Source organism: Spermophilus citellus, assembly GCF_964194105.1.
Source record: "Spermophilus citellus genome assembly, chromosome: 1".
Taxonomy (NCBI): domain Eukaryota; kingdom Metazoa; phylum Chordata; class Mammalia; order Rodentia; family Sciuridae; genus Spermophilus; species Spermophilus citellus.
In genome coordinates, this window is record NC_138182.1 from 39,264,117 (window position 1) to 39,289,284 (window position 25,168).

A 25,168-nucleotide genomic window follows, 5' to 3' on the forward strand; every position below is an offset into this window, starting at 1 on the left:
AAGTTCAAGACCAACCGCAGCAACTTAGAAAGACCCTATATCAAAATAAATGTATAAAAAGGCTAAGGGTTTATGTAACTCAGTGATTAAGCACCCCCTGGGTCCAATACTCTCTTTCCTGTGTAAAAGCACAAGCTGTCAGCACCCCACACACACACTCCTGTCCCCTGCTCAGCCCACCTCATCATGCAGACCCAGACTGTGAACCAACATGGCTGATTTACATCCTGCCCTTCACCACAGACCTAAACTGAAAAATCAAGTCTATTGTGCTAGGGGATAAGTCCTTGCAAATGGTAATAGTGTGCAAGTGGTAATAGTGTTGCGGGAATCGGGCAAGAAGCTGCCAAGGACACTTAAAGAGTGAGAGAAAGTTTATTTTACTCTGGCGGCCCAGAGAGATCAGTACTCAAGATTCTGAGCACTCCTTACCAGTTTTTCACAACATTTATAGGCTATCTAATGTCATAAATTTTCTAGTCTAAAACGATACAGGTTGTGCACAAGGGTTCAAAAAAGATATATGATTGTGTGAAAGAGGTTTCTGGCAGAAGCCTGTTTACAGAAGCCGAGTGGGATAAGGGAGACTGGCTCCTCCTCCCCCTCCTTCACAGGGGCATTTACACTCAAAGGGAAGTAGTTAGATCCTAGGGAAAGTCTTTTACAATCCAAAAGGTAGAGTGAATGGTGCTATTTATGTTCTCCTGAAAACCGGCTAACTGGAAAGGCACTAACTTTCACAGTGTCCTTATTTTTTATCCAGGCCTGGGTTAGTTACACATTACAATGGGAGCTGAACTTTATGTCCTAGCTTATTTTTTTTTAAAGTTAGTTTTATGGACGACTGGGGTTGTAGCTCAGTGGTAGAACACTTGCCTAGCACATGGGAGGCACTGGGTTCCAATTTCCAGCATCACATAAAAATAAATAAATAAAATAAAGGTATTGTGTCCATCTACAAGTAAAATAAATAAATAAATATATACATACATATATATATATATATATATATATATATATATATATATATATATATATTTAAAAGTTAGTTTATATTGTCACAGAAAAAAATTCAGTAAGTCATCATTTCTGTTAGAAATCACAAACTTTTGATGACTCTGTCAAGTTCTTGACAGTTATACAGTGGTATAAGATAGGGTAGCCTGTGCTCCTCAGATACTATATGTCTGACCTATATTACTACAGGTAGGGCCTACTTGGTACTTCATATTTCTCTTAAACAGTGGTTCCTCAGTACCAAATACTACTCTTTTTACTCTTTACTTTTTGTCTTTCTTTGTGTGTGTGTGTGTTTGTGTGTTGCTAGGGATCAAACTCAATACCTTGTGCATGCTAGGCAAGCACTCTACCCCTCATCCATATCCCTAGCCCAAGAATTACATTCTTTTGAAAGTAATTGATGCTTAGCTCAACTACCTCCTTAAAGTATAGACAAGTTTCATTTAATCAGAATTAATCTGTCTTGTGAGACACAACTCCTTGGAAGGCAAAACTCCTTCCTGGGTATAATGAAGTATTTTGTACTTGATATTTGTTAAATGTTTGCTCATTTGAAGTTTATTTCACATAGAACAAAAAAAAATTTAGTAGGGAGGTCTGACATGGGCCTGTTGGGCTTGATATGTAAAGTATAGTCTATACCTTTAAGGAGTCCATTCCTCTTTTACAAATCAACAAATAAAAGCATCAGTACCTAATATAAAAGGAATAAAGGACATAAAAGAACAAGGCTGACATGAAGAAAAGTCAACTTGCAATTAAGGAAATATTAAACCAGTGAATTTTTAAAATTAATATAATATACTATTGACTAGGATATAGGAAGATTAAAAACCCTTGAGCACTATTTATCGAAATATAAATTTGTATCATTTTCCTAGGAAGCAGTTTCAGAATATATCAAGAAACAAAAATATATAGTATGTTCTTTGAGCTTTCTAGGAAATGGAAATGGAATCAAAGCTTTCTGATCACAGTATAATTTAATATTTGTGGAAAACTGAAAAATAAATATCCAATGGATAATCTAAGGTATAATGTAAGCCACTCCTGGGCTGGGGATGTGGCTCAAGCGGTAGCGCGCTCGCCTGGCGTGCGTGCGGCCCGGGTTCGATCCTCAGCACCACATACAAAAAAACAAAGATGTTGTGTCCGCCGAGAACTAAGAAAAAATAAATAAATATTAAAAAAAAATTCTCTCTTTAAAAAAAAAAAAAAAATGTAAGCCACTCCAGAAGCCTGAGGCAGGAGGATCACAAGTTCAAGGCCAGACTTGAAAATTTATCAACACCCTATCTTAAAAAAAAAAAATCAAAACGGCAGGGGGTGTAGCTCAGTGATACATTACAACCACAATGAGATGCTGCTATACAATGCCTTAGAATGGCAAAAAAAAAAAAAAAAAAAAAAAAAAAAACAAGGAGAAATTTGAGTCTTGGTGGGAATGTAAATAGTATGGCCATTTGGAAAGTATTAGACAGTTCCTTACAAAATCATACCTTTATCTTATAACCTAGCAATTCCATTCCTAGACTGGAATTTACCAGCAGGATATGAGAGCTTCAGTAGCTTCTCATCCTTGCCAGTACTTTGCATTATCAATTTTGTTTTGAATTTTAACCATCATGTGAAATATAGAGTGGTATCATGTTATAACTTAATTCACTTGTTACAGTACTGGATATTCAGACCCAGTACATTGGGCTACATCCAGCCTTTTTTTAAAGGCAGGTTTTCACTAAGTTGCCCAGGCTGGCCTTGAGTTTGTGATCCTCTTATCTCATTGTCTGGAGTTACTGGGATTATATTTGTGCTACCTCACAGGGCAGGCCTCCTTGTGGTTTCAATTTGCATTTCTCCAATGACTTGTATGCTTCTCTAATGAAAAGTAAAATGAAACCTATATCGGCATTTTTTTGTATTTGTAGCAGTTTTATATGTAATCACTAAAGACTTCAAACAGCTCAGATGTCAACTGGGAAATGAATTTTTTTTTAACTCTAGTATATTCATCCATAAAATGTAACATAAAAACCTCCCCATAATCCAGGAAATGTAAATTAATGAGGAAAGAGAATATAACTATGTACTAAATTACTATAAAAATAAACCATAAAACATTATATTATATTGTGAAAACATATCAGAAAAATGTGACCACATAGCAGATAAAAATGGTAACCTAAATAGTCTGGAATGAGCTAAGAGAAATTACAGAAAAGATGAAATCTCTGAAAGAACCACATAAATCAGCAGTAAAAGGAGTTCAGAAATGAGATGGCTAAACCATAGAAGGATGTGAAATGAAAGCTGAGAGAACACAGGAAATGTTGGAAAAAAGACATTTTTGAATGATAAATAAATTAGAAAACAAGAATGAATACATCATAAAAGGTACAAATGAGAAGTGGAAAATAGAAAGGAAAGCAGTGAAGAAAATTAAACATTTTTAGAGTCAAGAGAAGGAAAGAAGAAAGGTTAAAGAGAGCCCTCTACAATTCCCCAAATGTAAATCCATGCATAGTGGTAATGGTTAGACAGCACTGTGAATATACTTACTGCAACTGAATTATAAACTTAAAAATGGTTAAAATGGTGAAATTTGTTTATTTTACCACAATAAAAATATAAACCAAAACAATGGACTAGAACAACTTTTAGAACTGCAAAAACACCCAACATTAAAGGTTTAAATCTAGATATTGAAAGGCACACTCTGAATCTGGGAAGTCAACCCAGAATGGTTAATATTGAGATGTAGTCTTATAAAATGCTTAGGTTTTAAAAACAAGAAAAGAGCTGGATGTGGATGTACATACTTGTAACTCCAGTGTCTTGGGAAGTGGAAGCAGGAGAATCTCAAGTTCAGGGCCAGCCTCAGCAACTTAAAGAGACCCTGTCTCAAAATAAAAAATAAAAAGAACTGGGAATGTAGCTCAGTGGTAAAGCATCCCTGGATTCAATCCCTAGTACCAAAAATGATTTAATAAAAATAAGAAAAGGAACTTTTTGCAGTTGTGGAGAAAAAAACCCACGTGGAACAAAAATCACACTGGAAATCTGGGTGTGGTAGTGCCCACCTATAATAACTCTTGTCTTGCCAAGGCATCATTTTAAGAATTTAGGACAGTAACAAACATTTATGAACATGAAACAACTCAAGGAATGTTGTTTCCATGAATCCGTCCTGAAGAATATAATAGAGAACAAATTTCAAACAACCAAAAAAAGATTGAAAAGTCTTCATTGTAAGCACTGAATATATTTTGAATGTAGCACCAAGATGAAAAGGTAGGGATAATGGTGATATGTATGTAAATGTTATATAGTCTGACAATATAGACATAATAATATAACCCTCCCCATTCACACACACAATCCCCAAAAAAGCTAGGGAAGGAGGAGTTAGGGATTGAAACCAAATTCCCTGTATTTATAATTATGTCAAAGGAACCCAAATACTATGTGTAAATATGATGCTCCATTGGAAAACAAATTAGCTGGGAGGAAAAAGATAGTTTTTGAGGCCAACTGGGAAAGCTTAAACATACTCAGATATATGAAATAGAACAATAAGAATACCAGTGATTTCCAGGAATGGTGGTGCATGCCTACAATCCCAAGGACTCCAGAGGCCACAGCAGGAGGATCACAAGTTCAAGGGCCAGCCTTACTAACTCAGTGAGGCCCTAAGCAAGTTAGTGCAACCCTGTCTCAAAATAAAAAGGACTGGGGGTGTAGCTCATGGTAAAACCCCTGGGTTCAATCCCCAGTCGTTGTCCCCCCACCCCCGCCCCACCAGTGATCAAGATGAGATCTTGAGAGAGAAGGAAGAAAAAAGAAAATAGCTAATTTTGTTATTGCTTATATCAGGAAACTAACAGTATCTTAAAAGAGGTGATGGAATGAAGGTATTATAAAAAGAAATTACTATAAAGCTAACCACAGGAACAAAATTCACAAACCTTTACTAAAACTAAAAGAAATATTCCCTAAAAAGTAAAGAAGAGAGACTACACTGGTACACTATATGTATTTGTGTGTACACACACAAAATGTATAGAGCATAGACTATCATAACACCAAAAATATGAGTTTGTGATATGGTGTTGTATTAAAAAATAGATATTTGCTCTTTTTCTTCCCTGGTTCCTGGCACAGGCTCCTAAAGCCATTGGAATTTTCTGGGTACTGGGAGAAATATCTTACTCATAAAAAGTCCTTCTCAACCTTTCCTGAGTTTATGCTTATGAGGTAATTTGAAGGGTGGGAGCTGATTGCTGGAATAAGCAACCATATGGTTAGAGGATCAGAAGAGCTTTCAGTCCCATCTCCTAGACCACTGGAAAAGGAGAACTTCTAGAGACTGAATTCAGTCATCAGTGGTCAGTGATTTAATTAATCCTACTTACATAACAGCCTCCCTAAAACCCTAACTTATGGAGTTGCTGGATTGGTGAACGCATGGGAGTGCTGGGAGAGTGGTACACCCAGAGGGGACGTGGATACCCTGTATCCCCAACCCTATCCTTTGCCCCATACATCTCTCATGATGGCTATTTCTGTATCATATTCTTTATAATAAACTGATAGTAGTACATAAGACACTTTTTGAATTCTGTGAGCTGTTATACCAAATTACTGAACCTGAGGAAGGGTTGTAGGTAACTCTGACTTATAGATGGTTGGTCAGAAGGTTAGGTCACTATTTGGGACCTGCAATGAGTGTCTGAAGTGATAGTGAACTTGAGCTCTTAACTTAGGAGGTCTCTGCTAATTCTGGTTAGTTAGTCTCATGATTGAATTGTAGGGTCACCCAACTAATGTCCAGAGAGTTAGAGAATTACTTAATGTGAGAGTTAAATCTACACATTTTGTGTCCAAAGCGTAAGTATATAGAGGAAGCAGGCTGTTTTCTTTTTAAAGGCCTTCAAAGGTAAATAGACTTAACTTAATGAAAAAAAAGGGATTTTATATTGCTTATACAAAAGGTTAGAACTGTAAAAAGTATGAATAAAAAAAGGAATTTATGGCCAGGCGTGGTGATGCAAGCCTGTAATCCCAGCAGCTTGGGAGGCTAAGGCAGGAGGATCGTGAGTTCAAAGCCAGCCTCAGCAACTTTGCAAGTCCCTAAGCAACTAAGTGAGACCCTGTATCTAAATAAAATATTTAAAAAGGCTGGGGATGTGGCTTAGTGATTAAGAGTCCCTGGGCTTAATCCCTGTTGCCAAAAAAAAAAAAAAAGGAATTTATAATAAATTGAGAATAATTTAAACAATATTGTTAATAACCATAAAAGGGATGAGCAAATAAATGCTAGATAAATGTACATTTTAGAAAGGTAAGGTTCATCATCTTGGTATTAGACAAGGCAAAATTTAGGCCAAAAAGCATGAAAACAAAGAACATTTTATAACTTTAAGGCTACAATTCACAGTAAAGATTTTTGAAATCTTTACCTTTTGGTAAGTCTGTTTAACCAAAGACACAACACCACTGTCAAGAACTATAAGAGATAAGGAGAAATAGAAATATGCTAATAATAGAGTCTCAAGACACCTCTCTCAGCATAAGTGGATGAAAAAATTAGTCATAAAATCAATAACATAGATTTTACAAATGTACATTAAACTCCAAATCCACTAGTAAGGAATACATGTTTTCAAGTGTATATGGTGCATTTATAAAAAATATCTTTTATGTTAACCACAAAGAAAATGTCAGTTCAAAATTATGAAAACTGTCAAGCAAAATTCTGGCCACATACAATAAAACTAGAAAATTATTTAAAAGTAAATATAGACTCTCCAGGTTTCAGTAGGATGAGGGTGACTGCATAAATCCAAATTTCCCTAGGTATTCTCCAAAAAGAGAATATAGGACTATAAGTGTGCCTACCTAGCATTAAGTGAAATCATGGGTATGTGAGGAAGACAACACTGCAGTCCAGCAGACCAGCTCTGGAACCCATGCACAAGTAGTACCTGAAGTGGAGACTGTAGAAAAGAGAACAGGGAAGCAGGACTAGCAGAACACAGATAAAATAATTTCCTCTTCATCTCCATCCTGAATAGGGAAATTCCAAGAAGAGGTATGAGGCTTGTTGGAGGAAAAGAACTTGAAAGTACTGTTTCTAGGAAGAGGGTACATTGAAGGGGCACTTTGCAGGAGCACTGAACTTCAAAATAGTGGAGGGTGGGTGGTAAAAGAGAAGGAAGTAGTACAAATTAAGGATCCTGCCGGGCAGGGTAACACATACCTGTAATCCTAGCCAAGGCAGGAGGATCAAAGTTCAAAGCCAGCCTCAGTAATTTAGCAAGATACTGTATCAAAACAGAAAAGGCTGAGGATATGGCTCAGTGGTTAAACATCCCTGGGTTCAATTCCTGGTACCAAAGAAGAGAAAAAAAAAAAAAAAAGGAAGGAAGGAAGAAAGAAACTAAGGATCATGGTGAAAAAGAATAGAAAAAAGATCAACCTCTCCTCTCATCCAAAAAAGGAATAACTAATGAAAAAAAACCCTAATTAGGTACTATCAAACTAAGAATACAACAAATCATCCAAATCTTTCACTCCTGTTATATACAATTGCCATCTGGCTTAAGGAAAATAAAACACTTAAAAATGAACAGAAGGTGGCAGACAATATCCATATAAAGTTACTTCTAGTAGAAAGCAAAATGAGAGTCAAAACATTTCAGTTGATGAAAAGCTTCCCCAAACATTCAAGTATATAGCTGAAGAAAACTAAAGCACAAGGCCCCTACCTGAGTTAAATCCAAGCATTTGCAGAGATAAAAAGATTCAAATTCAAAACCCTGAAACAAATGGACAAGAGAAGAAAATGTGAAAAGTGAAATTATTATACTCAGGAAATAAATGAAACAGAGAAGTCACTCTTTAAAAATGAATTTAAATTTCAAGATAGTTAAGTGAGGAAAAAATTTGATTGAATTAGGGGCACCGAGAATAGGCATGAAGTCAGTCAAGAGAATGAAAATTAAATGAAGAAAGGTAAAAACAAATAGAAGGTGACTTTGTGTGTGTCTAGTGCTGGGAATTGAACCAAGGGTGCATGCTAGGCAAGTGCTGTACCACTGAGCTGTCTCCTCAGCTCTAGAAGGAAACTAATACAGAATGTATGTAAAATTAGATTTCCTAAGGGAAAAAAAAAATAGCAGACCTAATACTTAAACTAACATCCTTGGAAACATTCTAAACATAAAACTCAACTGTGTCAGCTCAGATATGGGGTGTAGTTCAGTGGTAAGGTGCTTACTTTGTATGCTTGATACCCAACAACACACACAAAGAAAAAGCTCATTGTATACTGGGAAAATTGATCCAAAATGGTCAGCGCCAAGTCAGGTCCTAATAAAACTGTTGGACTTTTAACATAAGAAGAAAAATGCCTCTGGGCTTCCAAGCAGAAAGAAGAGGTTAGCAACAGACTTAACAACAACATACAGAGTAAAACAGCCATAGAACAACATAGTTAAAGTCTACGAAAGTATAAGCCAAGGGTTTTATAACTAAGTCTCATTCCAGAAAAAGCAAAAACCAGATAAATCCCAGTATATTAACAACAACAACAAAAAAAGTATGTGATAAAAACTGTCATGAGCAAAGACAAATGACCTCCAAAGGGGGAAATATTTGGATTTATGTCACCAAGAGCTAATCTCCTTAATGAAAACAACTTACTGAAAATCCAGGCAAATAAGACCATCAACCCCAATAGAAAAAAGGACCAGCTGGGTGCAGTGGTGCATGCCTGTAATCCCAGTGGCTGGGGAGGCTGAGGCAGGAGGATCATGACTTCAAAGCCAACCTCAGCAAAAGCTAGATGCTAAGCAACTCAGGGATACCCTGTCTCTAAATAAAATACAAAATAGGGCTGGAGATGTGGCTCTGTGTTCGAGTGCCCCTGAGTTCAATCCTCGGTACCCCCCCCCCCAAAAAAAAAAATCTGAAAAGAGAGCTCATAGGGAAGAAATACAAAAATGCTGAGGGCCATAGCCCAGTAGGAATGACGCATGGCATTTTTGGTTGAAAGGTGACACCAGCAAGCCATTGAGATGATAATGATTATGTTAAGATGTGCATTCAATTGGATATTAGACCCCTGCTGTCCCCCTCAGCCTGCTACTTTGGAGCTCTCCCGGGGACTCCCATTGGTTGGTGAAGTGCGGTAGGAGGGATTTCCTGTTGATGTGGTGGGAACTCCCATTGGTTGGTGAAGTGCGGTAGGAGGGATTTCCTGTTGATGTGGTGTGTCCCGTGCGTGCCGTTCGTGGGAGTTTTGGAAATAAAGTTTGTTCCTGCTTGAGTGGCTTGTGATTTTGTGCCCAGCCAGACTGCGACACAAAAATAAATAAAAGAAAAACAGAAATGCAGATAACAGATGTATAAAAGATGTGCCAGCTCCAGTTATACAAAGGGAAATACAAATTAAAGAATTAAAGCTATCCTAAAGCATTTCTCACCAGAATCCAAAAGTTATGCAGTATACTTTGTAGATTGTGGGGAAATAAGCATTTTGATACATTGCTGATAGGGATGGCTACATAACCACAAACTGCATGGGAGGGAATTTAGCCAACAAAATTACATATGCATTTATCCCTTGGCATTGCCATTTAACTTTTAGGAATATGTTCTAAAAACACACTTGCCGCAGTCCGGCTGCAGCAAAATAACCAGGGGGTGACGAACAACTTGTGTACATTGATACAGCAGAAGTGGGAGCCGTTTATTGTAGGACAACAGAGGTATTTATACATTCCACACAGCTTATCTTAATTAACATAAACTCGATACAGCAGTCAACCAATAAGGAATCTCCACACTTAATGGCTCGCTGGCACTATTTCACAAACCACGCCCCCTGGCAAAATACCAGGCGCCATCCAGACTTGTTTACAGACTCTAACATTTGCCAGGCGCCATCCTGACTTGTTTACAGACTCTAACACACACTGAAATAAAATGTGAACTGTTTTGTATATAGTTGCAGCAACACTTGTATTAGCAAAAGATGGGAAACAGCTAAAATGACCATAAATAGGGCACTGATTGGATGAACTTCAGTACATGCATGCAATGGAACAGTCTCCAGTAGAACCCTCTTTGTCCAGAGGAACAGCATATAGAGTTAGAGGCACAAAGAACGAACAAGGGAAAGATACCAACAATGAAAGAGAGATTTCCCTAAATACAACTTATTCATATTTTGACCTTTGAATTATGGATATTTTACACATTCAAAAATAAGATTAAATGAAAAGAAAAATAAAAGAAACTGAAACAAATTTATACAATTGTATAGCATTTTGGCAACACAGCCATAGAAGAAAAGGAACGATTTCTAGTGGTTTTAGAACACAGATTTTAGAGTGTCCCTTTTTAGTATGGTGTATTCAGTAGGAGTATTTTGGTGTATTTTTATTTTTTAAATATTTATTTATTTTTAATATTTATTTTTTAGGTATAGATGGACACAACACAATGCCTTTATTTTTATGTGGTGCTGAGGATCGAACCTGGGTCCTGCCCGTGCTAGGCGAGCGCTCTACCACTGAGCCACAATCCCAGCCCCATGCGTATTTCTATTTTGAAAGTATCTCATGTATAATATTAGGGCAAATAAGTGTTGCAAAATGTTGACATGATACTTGTTGGACAAAACCACAGAAGTTTATCAAGGCTATGACTTATAAAAATTTGGAAATCTTTGGACCGATTGAAATAAAGTGAAAATAAAATACAAAATTTCATGAGCCTAGGTTACATGGCAGGCATTGTGCTGGCACTCCTCTGTGTGCTATCATTTGGTTCTTTTATATTTGTTTGTTTTGGTACAAGGGATTGAACTCAGGGCACTTGGCCACTGAGCCACATTCCCAGCCCTATTTTGTATTTTATTTAGAGTTTCACTCACTGAGTTGCTTAGCACCTCACTTTTGCTGAGGCTGGCTTTGAACTCTCAATCCTCTTGTCTCTTGCCTTAGCCTCCCCAGCCACTGGGATTAATGTTTGCACCACCGCCGCCAGCATCATTGATGCAGCTACACATTGCCATCTACAAACCTGATAGGTTCCCTGAATAGGTTCAGAGAGCTTAAGTCATTGCTTCATATTATCCATTTACTTAGTAGGAGATTGTGACTTAAACCCATATCTATATGATTCCAAAGCCTGTGTTTTTTCTACCACATTATTGCAGGATATACATCAAATTTTAAGAAGAAAGAAAATCAGGAGCTAAGGATTCTGTTTAAACCTATAGTTGCTGCTCAGAAAATAAGGATGCAGACTCCAAATTGTTGGTTTACATGTGCTTCAAGCAAGAGCAGTATACTAAAGGAGAGAAGTGTAAGTTTTCTTATTTCTGATATGAAAATGTCAACACACACATACACATGCATATTTTGATGTTGAAAATAAATTTTACAAAGTTGTCATTGATGACTGAAATTAGTAAAAGATATTAAATAAAAACATGTGGTGAAGCAAAAAAGAAAAAACTAGCAGGCTTGGGTTTTCTTGATACTGTTAAAAGCTGGGAGTGCAGTGGGGGGAAAGACCTGAAAAGGGCTGTGACACTTCAAAGGGTTTTGTGACATTTCAAAGTTCTTTCTTCTATGTTTTGTGCTATAAAACACAAAATAGAAAGATAAAAGAGCTATGATTTTACCAAACATCTAATGGGCAAAGAGCATCCTTGAATCTGAAAAGGTTTTGTCTGGAATTTTTTTTCCCCTAAGACAAGATACTAGTTTAAATACGTTGTGTTTCCTCCTGTTGGAGAAGTGGGCTGTGGAGAATTTAGAGATGCTAGACCTCCTTCACCCAAGCCAGCCCTTCATATTTCTACTGTTTTTTCTTGATTATAAATATATTTTTCATTCAGCCTAATGCTACTTTTTAAAAAAATCCAACTCTTGAAATAATTGTGGCAAGGGTTTTATCTTGTTTTTATTCATTTGTATTTGATTATGATGGAAAATATTTAAATTTATATCTCTGAAAGCAATGAGAGAATATGTTGGATTTATTTTAAAGATTTTCAAAATTTTGAAGATTTTTCTTTTTTGTCAGAAGCTGTGTTGATCAGTGACTTTGGTGAAAACTGAGATAACTGAAACGAATTTGCAGATGATACATGACTTCTAAGGTAAGATAATATAATAAAGCTCAAGATCACAATTATTGCCAGGTGTGGTGGTACACACCTGTAATCCCAGTGACCTGGAAATCTGAGGCAAGAGGATCACAAGTTTGAGGCCAGTTTCAGCAACTTAACAATGCCCTAAGCAACTTATTGAGGCCTTATCTCAAAATAAAAATAAAAGGTCTTTGGTATTGCTCCATGGTACAGTACCCTTGTATTTCCCAGTACCACAAAAAAGAAAAATAATCATAAAACGTAACAAGGGGAAAAATCAAAATACTATGAGCAAGAGCTAAACAACAAACTGTACCATATCTACAGAGATTTCAGCTATAATAAATATCTAATACATAAAATCAATATATTTGATATGTTTAATAAATAAAAGGAGTTATAAAACATAAACAAAAAATAAGAGTCTAGGAAAGTGGCCTGTGTTATTGTTTCTTAAAAAGAAATAATAACATATCAGAAATGAAAATTATTTATAATAATAGAATTTTAAAAATTAGCCAGGCATGGTGGCACTGCCTGTAATCCCAGCGGCTCGGAAGGCTGAGGCAGGAGGATCCTGAGCTCAAATCCAACTTCAGCAATTTAGCAAGTGCTAAGCAACTCAGTGACACCCTGTCTCTAAATAAAATACAAAAAAAGCCTGGTCGTGTGGCTCAGTGATTGAGTGACATTGGGTTCAATCCCCAGTCCAAAAAAAAGAAAAATTAATGATGGGCTAATCTAGCACATAGGCACAGTTAAAAAGAAGGAAACTACAGAGAACTTTATACAGAGAGAAAAAAACAAAATATGAAAAATATTGTGAGACAATCCATTCAGACTCCGGAAAGAAAACATGGAATGGGTATGAAGCAATATAGTAACCATTAAAAAATTGCCAGAATAGATGAAAGACACAAATCCTCCAACTTAGAGAGCCCAGTATATTCCAAGTAAAGTAAGTAAAAAGATGTACATAGCCACATTATTGTTAAGCTCAGGTTGCACAATTGAGATGTGTAGATCACAACCCACATATTGAAAAATACTCTTATAAAGGTACTATTCAAGAAAAAGGCAAATGGTTCTAAAACAAAAGAAGAACAAGTAATTTCAGTTGGCCACATGAATAAATTTAAGCATTATTAGAAGACAGAAACAAAATAATGTCATATTCATGCTTCACAAATAAGGCATAATTATAATACTGTACAGGCCTAAATGGCATTTAAGCCAGTAGAGCTTGATTGGAATTAACTCCGTCCTGCATGCATACTCAGCTACCAAACTACACCCTAACCCAAGTATTCATTTTTTGTTTTACTTCTTTTACTTGATTTATTTTGAAATTCATCCATGTTGTTACTTGTATCAATAGATTGTCCTTTTTATGAATATAGCATAATTTGTTTATCCATGCATTTGTGGATGGAATCAGGTTGTTTCTGGATTTCACCTAATACAGAGAAAGGTACTATGAATATTCATGTATAGGTCTTCATGTGGGTATGTACTTTCTCTTCTCTTGGATGAATTTCTTTTTTTTTTTTTAATTTTTTTATTAGTTGCTCAAAACATTACAATGATCTTGACATATCATACATTTGATTCAAATGGGGTAATTTCTAAGGTTCAAATGGCTATGACATATGGTAGATAGATATTTGAATTTTTAAGAAGCTACTAGATTATTTTCCAAAGCAGTTATCAACAGTAAATGAGTAATCAAGTTGTGGTATATCAATTCAACATACTACCACTCAGCGATGCATATACCAAGTAGATGTATCTCAGAACAGTTACACTATGTAGAAGAAGCCAGACCACTCTCTGCTATTTTATTCCTCTTGCTAAAAATTCTAGAAAAGACAGTTAACATATAGTGACAGAAAGCATATCAATCAAATGTGGAGTATAGAGCAAGATGATAGATTATGAAAGGACAGGAGAAATCTGGAGGGTGATATAGTCATTATCTGACTATTATTATTGTGGTGATGGTTCTACAAGTACATTCAGGTATGTCAATATTTTTCATGTTGTACATTCAAATATGTATAGTTTATTGTTTGTCGATTATTTCTTCTTTTTCTTATTTTTATTTTTCAGTACCAGGAATTGAACCCAAGGATGTTTTACTTCTGTGCTATATCCCCAGTCCTTTTCATTATTTATTTATTTTAATTTTTGGTACTGGGGATTAAACCTAAGGGTGCTTAACCACTGAATCACATCCTAGCCATTTTCATTTTGAGACAGGGCCACGCTAAGTTGCTTAGGGCCTCACTAAATTGCGGAGGCTGGCTTTGAACTTATGATTTTCCTGCCTTAGCCTCCCCAGTTGCTGGGATTACAGGTGTGCAACACTGCACCCAGCTTTATTTTTTTATTTTAAGTCAGAGTCTCACCCATTTCTGTGACTGGCCTCAAACTTGAGATCCTTCTGCCTCAGACTCTTGGGATTATAGGCATACGTAATTGTGCCTAGCCATTTACTTTTTAGGTCTTTTTAAAGAAAATAAAAGGGACAAGTAAATAGAGTAACATATCTTGATAAAAACTCATGTGAAAGGCCCAAAGATTTGTTCCTATTTAGATTACATGACCTTAAGTCTCTCAGTGTGATTCAGTGAAAATATGAAGGGATCTTTAGTCATGTACTTCAGGAAACTTAACACAAAAAAAACCCCCAAATAACTCAATTAATAAATGGGCAAATGAATTAAACAGATACTTCTCAAAAGAAGAAATACAAATAGCCAACAAATATATGAAAAAACGTTCAACATCATTACCAATTTGGGAAATGCAAATCAAAACTACACTGAGATTTCATCTCATACCAGTCAGAATGGCAGTCATCAAGAGCAAACTATAATAATTGCTGGAGAGGATATAGAGGAAAAGGAACACATTTACACTGTTGGTAAGATTATAAATTAGTACAACCAGTATGAAAATCAGTGTGGAGGTTCCTCAAAAGACTAGATATGACCACTCCTCAGTGTCTATCCTGAGGAATTAAAGTCATCATACTACAGGGATATACATGCATGTCCATGTTTATAGCAGTACAATTCATAATAGCCAAACTTTGGAACCAGCCTAGAAGTCCATTGATGGATGAATGGATAAAGAAAATGTGGAGTTTTATTTGGCCATAAAGAAAAATGACATTTTGTCATTTGCAAGAAGTGGATGGAATTGGAGACTATTATATTGAGCTAAATAAGCCAAACTCAGAAGATCAAGAGTTGTATGTTTTCTCCCATATGTGGAATCTAGAGAGGAAACAGGAAAAGAAAGGTTGGGGGCCAGTGAAAATCAAAGTGATATCAGTAGATGGAAGAGACCAGAGGAAAGGAGGAGGGTAGGGAGGGAGGCAGTGATATTGGCCAAATTGTATTATTACATTGTGTACATGTATGCACATGTGACAACAGATCCCATCATTATATACAATTATAATGCACCAATAAAAAAAAGTGAAAGGACTAATAAAAAAAAAAGAATACATAAAGGGAGCAGGTATGACATTCTCAATATTAAATGATAGGAATTATTAATTAGGATTAAAAAATCTAATAACAAGCAGATAAACTCAGGTGGCTGTCTATATCAGCTTCATCTCTATAGTAGAGATATATGAGACCCTGGGATCAGACAGTCCTTGAGTGTACTTGAATGGGCCAACCAGTCTCCTTCTAACTGACTCATTCCTCTTTTAAAATATATATGTCAACACTTTTAATTTAGATTATAGCTAATGTATATAGTCCTGGGAGCCATTTTGTCTCTTCTGTAACATTATACATGTCTATTGGTTTTCTATGGCAAATTTTATGGATAAATTCACCACATTCTTATTATGTGTAGTATTCCACATTATTGGGGTTTTCTTATTCCCCCTGCCCGCAGTTATCCACACCATAAGGAAATCCATTTTATAGCAGTTAACACCATGAAAAAGGGTGTGTTTAGTTAAGTACATATTTCTAAATCTACAACTAAACTTAAATATTATAGATCAAAATAAATTCCAGGCTGATTAAAAGGAAAATAAACATTACAACCAGTACCATATTTATCAACTTTGCAGTTAACTGAAAAAAAAAAGAAAGAAAAAGAAAAGGAAAACCCTGAAGAGTATTTTAGAGATTACAATATATAACATTTTTTGTACAAATAAATGTTAGTAAAGCTGAAATACAAAGGAAACAGATTAGGAGAAACATTTAAACTAAAATTAATATTTATGAAAAATAAATAACTCAAGTTTTATAAAGAAAAATTTCAAGACTCCAGTGGATTGGACTCCCCTGTCCAGTCCTGTGCAACTCCACCCTCCACCCCATCCCCCACCTATTGTGAGTCAGCATCCATATATTAGAGAGAACATTTGGCCTTTGGTTTTTTTGGGATTGGCTTATTTCACTTAGCACAACAGTCTCCAGTTCCATCCATTTACTGAAAAATGCCATAATCCTATTCTTTGTGGCTGAGTAATATTCCATTGTGTATATGTATGTATGTGTGTGTATATAAGTATATAAGTATACATACACACACACACACACACACCACATTTTCTATATCCATTCATCTGTTGAAGGGCACCTAGTTTGGTTCCATAGCTTAGCTATTGGGAATTGAGCTGCTATGAACACTGATGTGGTCGTGTCACTATAGTATGCTGATTTTAAGTCCTTTGGGTATAAGCTGAGGAGTGGAATAACTGGGTCAAATGGTGGTTTCATTCCAAGTTTTTAGAGGAATCTTCATACTGCTTTACAGAGTGGTTGCACCAATTTGCAGTCCCACCAGTGATGTATGAGTGTACCTTTTCCCCCACATCCTCGCCAACATTTATTACTACTTTTATTCTTGATAATTGCCATTCTGACTGGAGCAAGATGAAATATCAGTGTAGTTTTATTTTGCATTTTTCTAATTGGTAAAGATGTTGAACATTTTTTCATGTATTTGTTGACCCATCATATTTTTTCTTCTGTGAAGTGCCTGTTCAGTTCCTCTGCCCTCTGCTCTTCATTGGGTTATTTGTTTTTGGTTTTTAATCCTTTTTTTTTTTTTTGGTGTTTTTTGAGTTCTTATATATCCTGGAGATTAATGCTGGGTCTGAGGTGCAGGTGACAAATAATTTTTTCCCATTCTCTGGGCTCGCTCTCTATGTTCTTGATTATTCCTTTGTTGTGAAGAAGCTTCTTAGTTTGATACCATACCATTTATTGGTTCTTGATTTTACTTCTTGCACTTTAGGAATCTTAATGAGGAATTTGGTTTGTAAGCTGACTTGATGGAGATGTGGGTCTACTTTTTCTGTTAATAGGCATAGGATCTCTGGTCTGATGCCTAGGTGATCCCCAGTGTAAAAAAAAAAAAAAAAAAAAGGCTGGTTGCCTTTTGGTATATATTTGTGCTGCTTGCATCTAATTGGCTGAGTAAATTAATTTGAACTTAATGACTATGAGAAATAGATGTGTGTGTATAATATGTGTGTGTGTTTGTGTGAAGGTTCTCAAGATATGTATGTTTTGACCCATTAGACCTACTTGTAGAAATTTATCTTAATAAAATAACCAGGGCTGGGGATGTGGCTCAAGCGGTAGCGCGCTCGCCTGGCATGCGTGCGGCCCGGGTTCGATCCTCAGCACCACATACCAACAAAGATGTTGTGTCCGCCGAGAACTAAAAAATAAATATTAAAAATTCTCTCTCTCTCTCTCTTTAAAGAAAAATAAAATAAAATAAAATAACCAAAATGTGGAGGGAAAAAAATGAATTGACCACTTTTAACAGGATTTCTAATAAGGATAACAAATGTAGAAATAACTTGAATGTCAGTAACAATGGATTAGGTAAACTACTATAGGTTACTACTGTATTGTCAAAATCATAGTTCTTCTAAATGATGGTTGTATTAGTTAGGTTTTCATTGTTGTGACCAAAACATTAACAAGAACAGCTTAGAGAAGGAAAAGTTTATTTTGGCTCACACTCTCATATGTTTAGACCATGTTGGACCGACTCCATTCCTCTGTGCCCAAGGTGAGGCAGAACACCATAGCAAGAAGTCTTGGAGAAGGAGAGCTGCTGCATTCATGGCAGCCAGGAAGCAGAGGAGGAGAAAGAAGAAGGGAACACAAGGGAAGATACATACTTCCATGGCATAGCACCAGTGATCCACCACCTCCAGCTATGCTCTGCCTGCCTACAGATAGACCATTCAAACTAGGGTGGACTAGCAGGTATGGTCTTGCAGGTTTATAATACCAGCAATTTGGAAGGCTGAATCAGGAGAATCAAAAGTTAAGGCCAGCCTCAGCAAATTAGCAAGGCTCTAAGCAATATAGTGAGATGCTATCTCAAAGTAAAAAATAAAAAGGGCTGGGATGTGGCTCAGTGGTAAAGTGCCCCCGGGTTCAATCCCTGGTACAAAAAAATAAAACCTCTGACACAACACCCCTACCCCTATTATTTATGCACTTCATAGTTAGAGGTGTAAGCGGTGGTAGAGCCCATGTTAAACATGTATGAGACCCTGGGCTCCATCCCCATGCCCGCCCCCCACTTATATATAACCATATATATAAAAGCTTCTGACTTATGCTTTTGAAATGAAAATCAGTATGTATTATGGGGTTTATTTTTATTCTTTTTCTTTTTTGTGGTGAGGGGGATGGTAGACTAATGTTTTATCATGAGGTCATCCCCAGCCCCAACTCTTTTGTTTTTCATAATCATTTCTCTGAATCATTTTTGCCTTCTGGTAAGTAATTTACAACTATAGTTACATATCACATTCTTAACTTAAAAATTGGCTTTCTGTTGGATATTGGAATTATAGTAAATCTGTTCATTAATTTATAGTAATTCATCCTGTATTTAATTTATAATATGCTATCTTTCTTGGTTAAAAAAAAAAAAAACTTTAAGGGAGGATATTTTCTAAGGCAAAGCTACAGATTATTGGTCAAGGGAAGGATAGTAAGGCTGTGCAGTTTTAGATGGACAGAAGTGTTGGAAACTGAGTGGCAAGCTGATGCCCAAAACAAAAGAGGGGGCTGGAGGTGGTGTGGCACCATGTCAATAGGCCAAGGATGCCACACATTAAAGACATGGGAGGAAGAGAGACAATAGCTAGCCGGGCAGAAAATGGTCTATCAGGCCAAATTCATGCATGGAATGTAGACTAAGACAATTATCATAACTGTGCACAAAGACTAATTTAGGGGATTTGTATGACATTATTTATGATAGAAAAAAAAGGAGGGGCTGGGGCTCAGTGGTAGCACACTTGCCAGGTATGTGTGAAGCACTGGGTTCGATTCTCAGCACCTCATATAAATAAATGAAATAAAGGTCTATCAACAACTAAAAAAATTAAAAGAAAAAGAAAAAAAGAAACAAACCATCTTTATGAAATTATGGTGTGTTTCTTCAAAGGAATGTTATGCATAGGGACTTAATAATATTGAGAGGCTGAATAGAGTTATGGAAGAGAGATGTTTTATCAGGGGCTTTTTTTCTAGATAGTAGAATTATATATTGTAGAATTGAGAATTAATAACTCTAGTTTTTTATGTTCAATTTCCTACACAGTATCCATGTGTAGATGTCTTGCCAGCACCTTAGATTTTGTTATCAAGCAACTGATTATTTTATAAAATTTGTTTTTCTTCCTGTGGTTTATTTTAAAGGTATTACGCTTTTGCTCTTTCACAACAGACATGGAAACTCATTGTCATCTTGACTCTTCTCTCAGTTACCATCCACACTTATTTAGTTGCTGTATTAGTCAGCTTTTCATCACTGTGACCAAAAATACATATCAACTTAGAGGAGGAAAGATTTATTTTGGCTCTGGTTTCAGAGATTTTCTATCCGTGGCTGGCTAGCTCCATTGTTTCAGGGCCAGTGGTGAGGCAGAACTTCATGGTGGAAGGGTGTGGCAGGGCAAAGCTATTTACCTCATGACAGCTGGAAGCAGAGAAAGCAAGAGAGGAAGGGGCTGGGGGACAAGATATAGTTCCCAAGGGCACACCTCCAAAGACTCACTCCCGTCAACTCCACTTTCTATAGTTTCCACCACTTCCCAATAGTTCACTGAAATTATTAATCCATCAAATGGATTAATCCACTGATGAGGTTAGAGCCTTCAAAATCCAATTACTTCCATAAAGCTAGACTCTGAACACTGCTGCATTGGAGACACGACTTCAACACATGAGCCCTTGAGGGACATTCCAAATCTAAACCCTAGCAGTTGCCAAACCTGTTGTCTCTGATACTTACATAACCCCTCATTCCCACTGACCAGTTACTCTCACTATAATCTAAGATTACATCAGTTGCTTTTAATTTCATCACTGTTTCTCTGCTCTTTTGATTCTTCTTCTTTTTAATGTAGAAAAGAAGTTTATTTGGCTCTTTTGGTTCTTCTTAATACATTGCCAAGGTCACATTGATGAAAGAAAGTTCTGATCTCATTGTGGCTCCCTTTTGCTCAAAAAAAATTTAACTCCTTAGTCTAACTTCTTAGTCTAGTAGTCTCAAAGTAATCTGACCCCAACCTGCCTTTCCAAATTTTTTACTACTATGATTCACATAACATTTGCATACAACAAAGTAAATTGTTTGCTGTTTACATTTGGCACTTCCCAATCCCCTTTGTTTTTACATCCATGTGACCAAATCATACTCATCATTAAAGACTGAGTTCTGGTGTCATCTTCTCTATGAAACATTCTCTAATTACTTGAGATAGAATTTGGGTTGATGTTTATCTTCTATATTTTTAGAGTATTTCTTTGATTCTTCCTTTGTGATTTATAACTTTTTTTTTTACCTTGTACTTTTGTATTTTGGTATTAGAATATAAATTCCTTATTCCACTCTGTGTCCAAGATGTTTGAATGAATGTAAATTATACATTGAGGTGATAAGAATATTGTAACAGAGTGTTGCCATTGTTTAGGGTTCAGGCCCCTGTGTTTAGTTTTATGGCTAAAGGGTCCAAAGGCTCCTGGCCAACAGAGTGAGTGGAGGCTGAAATCCAGCTCATTACCCATCCCCTACTAGGCCATGTGCCAGGCTCACACAGGGTTGCATTTGCCTATAGAAGGGTCTTTTTTCTTTGCCCAAAGGTAGATTTGCTAGTTAATCTATGCACCTCTTAGATTATATCTATTTCTCTTCATCCAAGTCTTAGCAAAGCACTATCCATGCTAGTTAAAAACCCTAAAAGTTTTGACAATATTAACTGAAGTTCAGTATAGAAACTACTTGGTATCAAATAGAAACTGTCCAATAATTGTTGGAATAAAAGAAATGACTAATAGAATATAAAATAAAGATAATGGAGCATTTACTTGTTAATTTATTTAGTTTCAAACTCCACAAATATTGTGGAACCTCAAAGTACTTCTAGAACCTTTGAGGTTATGATTTTTTTACTTGATTTAGTGATTAATAGTCCCAATTCCCTTGCCCCCATTTCTACCTTTTGGCTAGGATAATCTGATATAAGGTAAACATTTTTTACGTTGCTCCCTCAGCTCCATTATGGTGGATCTAATGATAGTGTCTTCTGGGAGTTTTTCCAGTTTGTTTCATATCATAGGAAAAGTTATATATTTACTCTTTAAACCCATTCCATTATGTGAATTTCCTACTTTGTGTGAGTTGTGTGTCCATATCTAAAATTTCCATAAGCCTATTGAGGGTTAGGACAAATATTCCTCCTTACATATGTAGAGATTAAAGCTTAGGGAATTTAATCGATTCTCCAAGAGTATATGACAAGTAAAAGGTATAGCTAGACCAAAATCCAGGGTTTGTGTGTCCCTACTCTGTGCTTTTAAAAAATGCTGCATCCATGTTACTACTTCTTTTAATGGATCTGCTTTGATCTTGTTGGTATAGTACAAACTCAAAAATTCTTAAAAATGTATACTTAGTGATTTGTTGGTGGGTAGATGTGTATCTCCCAGAAACACTAGTATAGTCCTTGTATCTCTTATGTGTTCAGTAAATGATGCCAATTACACACTGTGTGACTTCTCCAGTATCTCTGCTCCTTTCCAGAGTAGTGACAGGGCAAACCACAAGTGGATTTATATACTTTTAAAAACTAATTTTTTTTAACTTTATGAGGAGGGCAGTGACTACTAACATTTAGCACTTACTAAATATGGGCGCTAGGTATACTATTTCGCTTGATCCTTACAACCAGTGTGGAAATGTATACTATTATCTCCAGTTTAAAGATATATTATAATTATTTTTCACTTAAATCTGGATTTGCCTAATTCTAAAGAGTTTGTGCTGTGGCCAGGCATCATGGGGAATATCTGTAATCCTAGTGACTTGGGAGGCTGAGCAGGAGGATCACAAGTTCAAGGCTTGCCTCAGCAATTTAGCAAGGATTTCAGCAACTTATACTGAAATAAAAAATAAAATGGACTGGGGATGTAGCTCAGAGGTGAAGTGCTCCTGAGTCTCCTGAGTTCAATTCCCAGTCCCTTCACCCTAAAAAAGAGTTTGGGTCCTGGAATTATAGCTACTTGATAAGTGAAGAATGTTCACAACAGCTTATCACATTATATCCTTCAGAGGTTACACCTGATATCTAATATCACTATCTATACTGGCATAAGGGAAATAGAGCAGTCTTTGAGCTGGCATGGTAGATCTCATCACTGAGGACCAGTGCAGGGAGGGCAGCAGCAGTACTGGGCAGTGAGAGGGAAAGCTTCTTGGCTGAGTACACTGATCTGAGTATACTTTGTGTTTTTTGGCTCCTTCCTAAGAAAAGCACAAGGAAGTGAGCTATACAGTAATATAAGAGAGAAACTAGAATGGTTATGTTTTTGTCATCTTGTTGAGGTTAATTGAAGACTTTTTTAGAGATTTTCACATTTGGTCTAGGATTAACACTTAATGGGTAACTGGAAATGTGGACTTCATTCTCTCAGCTAACCTCCATTATGACTAGACAACTGCTTCTATATTCTGCTTTTATGAAAGCATTTTGAAAATCTTTTAAGCAGCTTCTGGGGCCACATGATTAATTCTGTCTGAAATGGAAATTATAAGAAAGAAGAGCTAGATTTATCTATGGCACATGGGCAATATCACAGGCTTCTGGGGAAAAAGGTAGGAAATAACTTCTTTGCTGTGGGTCTCCCTTCTTGGTATAAGGTTATTTAACAAATAAACCAAATTCTGAATGTGTGGCTATGATTATTTTATGTCTACTTTGTGGTCTTTAGGAATAGAAAAAGAGAAACAAGCATGAATGAAAAGTGAAGGGGGAAAAGATGATGGGAATAAATGAGAGGTAAATACCACTTAAAACACAAAGGTTTGTGGTTGCCCATATTAGAAAATTATAGCAATAGGGTCACAAAATTTTTTAGCCTACTCTAACACATACATATGTATTTTATGATAATAAAAGTAATACTATCATTTCTGCTATAACACTTGTTTTGAAAACACAGACTTGTTCCAGCGTGATTGATATATTAGGGAACAATTACAGCATAATGTAAATGTGTGCTTTTGTGCAGTTTCGTTTTTGAGAAACACTGCATGAATGCAGAAAATCATCCAGCCAAATCAAGCCACACAGAAATACACAAGTGCATACAACTTACACATCTACAAGCTATTGTGGTGTGCCATGTATTAAGTAGAATGACTCATAATCAGAAACAGTGCAATATGTAGTTTGCAAAGCTCCACTTGGGTAGAATTTGAGCCAAAGTATCTTAAATAGAAGACAAAGAATGAGCTTACATGGGAAAGAGTAAAGGGGCATGTAGTAAATCTGAAAGCTTAAGAACTCCCTAAGCGTTGTTTCTGCATACTTAACTCAGTGCCGTGCTCTAAATTGGTATGAGCAAAATGGGGGCAGAAAAATGTACTTTGAATCTAGGATAAGTCTGAACACCAAGTATCTCCTACCACTTGCTCCAAGATAACAGTAAACCCTGGAATAAAGTGAGTTGTGTCATGTTGCAGCCTGGATGTAAGGGGCAGTTTGGCTCCATTTGTTTGGAAAAAAAGCCAAGATGGAAGCAGTTAACCTAGGGGTTTGAGTAACAGGCAGAACAGTAAGGACTGTTAGATGAGTCAAAATTCACAGTAGCAGGTTGTAATTAAAAGGCAAACATGAATCCAAGGCAGTTATAGCTTCAAAGAAATTTAAGGCCTGAGAAATTGTATTGTGTGATTGCCCATCCACACTTTTTTTTAATATTTTAAAAATTGTAGATGGACACAATACCTTTATTTTATTTATTTATTTTTATGTGGTGCTGAGGATCGAACACAGTGCCTCATACTTGCAAGGCAAGTGCTTTGCCACTGAGCCACAACTCCTGCCCACCCATCCCCTCTAAACTCCCAAAGCCCCAAAACTGACCACAAAACAACTGTTGTTTCTGCAGGAAAGATCCCAGACAAGAACTACCTTTTTTTTTTTTTTTTTTTTTTTTAAAGAGAGAGTGAGAGAGGAGAGAGAGTGAGAGAGAGAGAGAGAGAGAGAGAGAGAGAGAGAGAGAGAACTTTTAATATTTATTATTTTTTTAGTTCTCGGCGGACACAACATCTTTGTTGGTATGTGGTGCTGAGGATCGAACCCGGGCCGCACGCATGCGAGGCGAGCGCGCTACCGCTTGAGCCACATCCCCAGCCCCAAGAACTACCTTAGTGCCCTCTCAAATGTGACTTTGGAGGACAATGGATATGGGAGAGTTTAGAACCAGAGGTAACCGGTTTTGTAACTAAGGAACTCATCCAATTTCTCTTTCCAGGCAAGGAAGCTTGCTCTTCCTGTCCAACAAAACATCACCTATATTGATGTCTATTCACCTCCCTTTTTCACGTGGGAATAATTATCCTGCTTTCCCTTTGCCTTGTTTTTTGGGGTGGTTAATTTATACTTGAGCCATAGGG

General features: G+C 36.5%; 1 protein-coding gene across 4 annotated transcripts in view; it reads left to right on the forward strand.

Annotated features, from left to right (window-relative positions):
* The window catches only part of CAB39L (calcium binding protein 39 like), a 118,826-nt gene that overhangs the window by 3,835 nt on the left and 89,823 nt on the right, over window positions 1–25,168 (forward strand). For 3 of the 4 annotated variants that reach the window (XM_081306581.1, XM_081306578.1, XM_081306579.1), the window contains exons 2-3: window positions 11,246–11,394; window positions 12,121–12,196. The gene's annotated coding sequence lies outside the window, so the exon portion shown is untranslated. The remainder of the gene's footprint in view (window positions 1–11,245; window positions 11,395–12,120; window positions 12,197–25,168) is intronic. The other variant, XM_081306580.1, reaches the window with a different exon arrangement.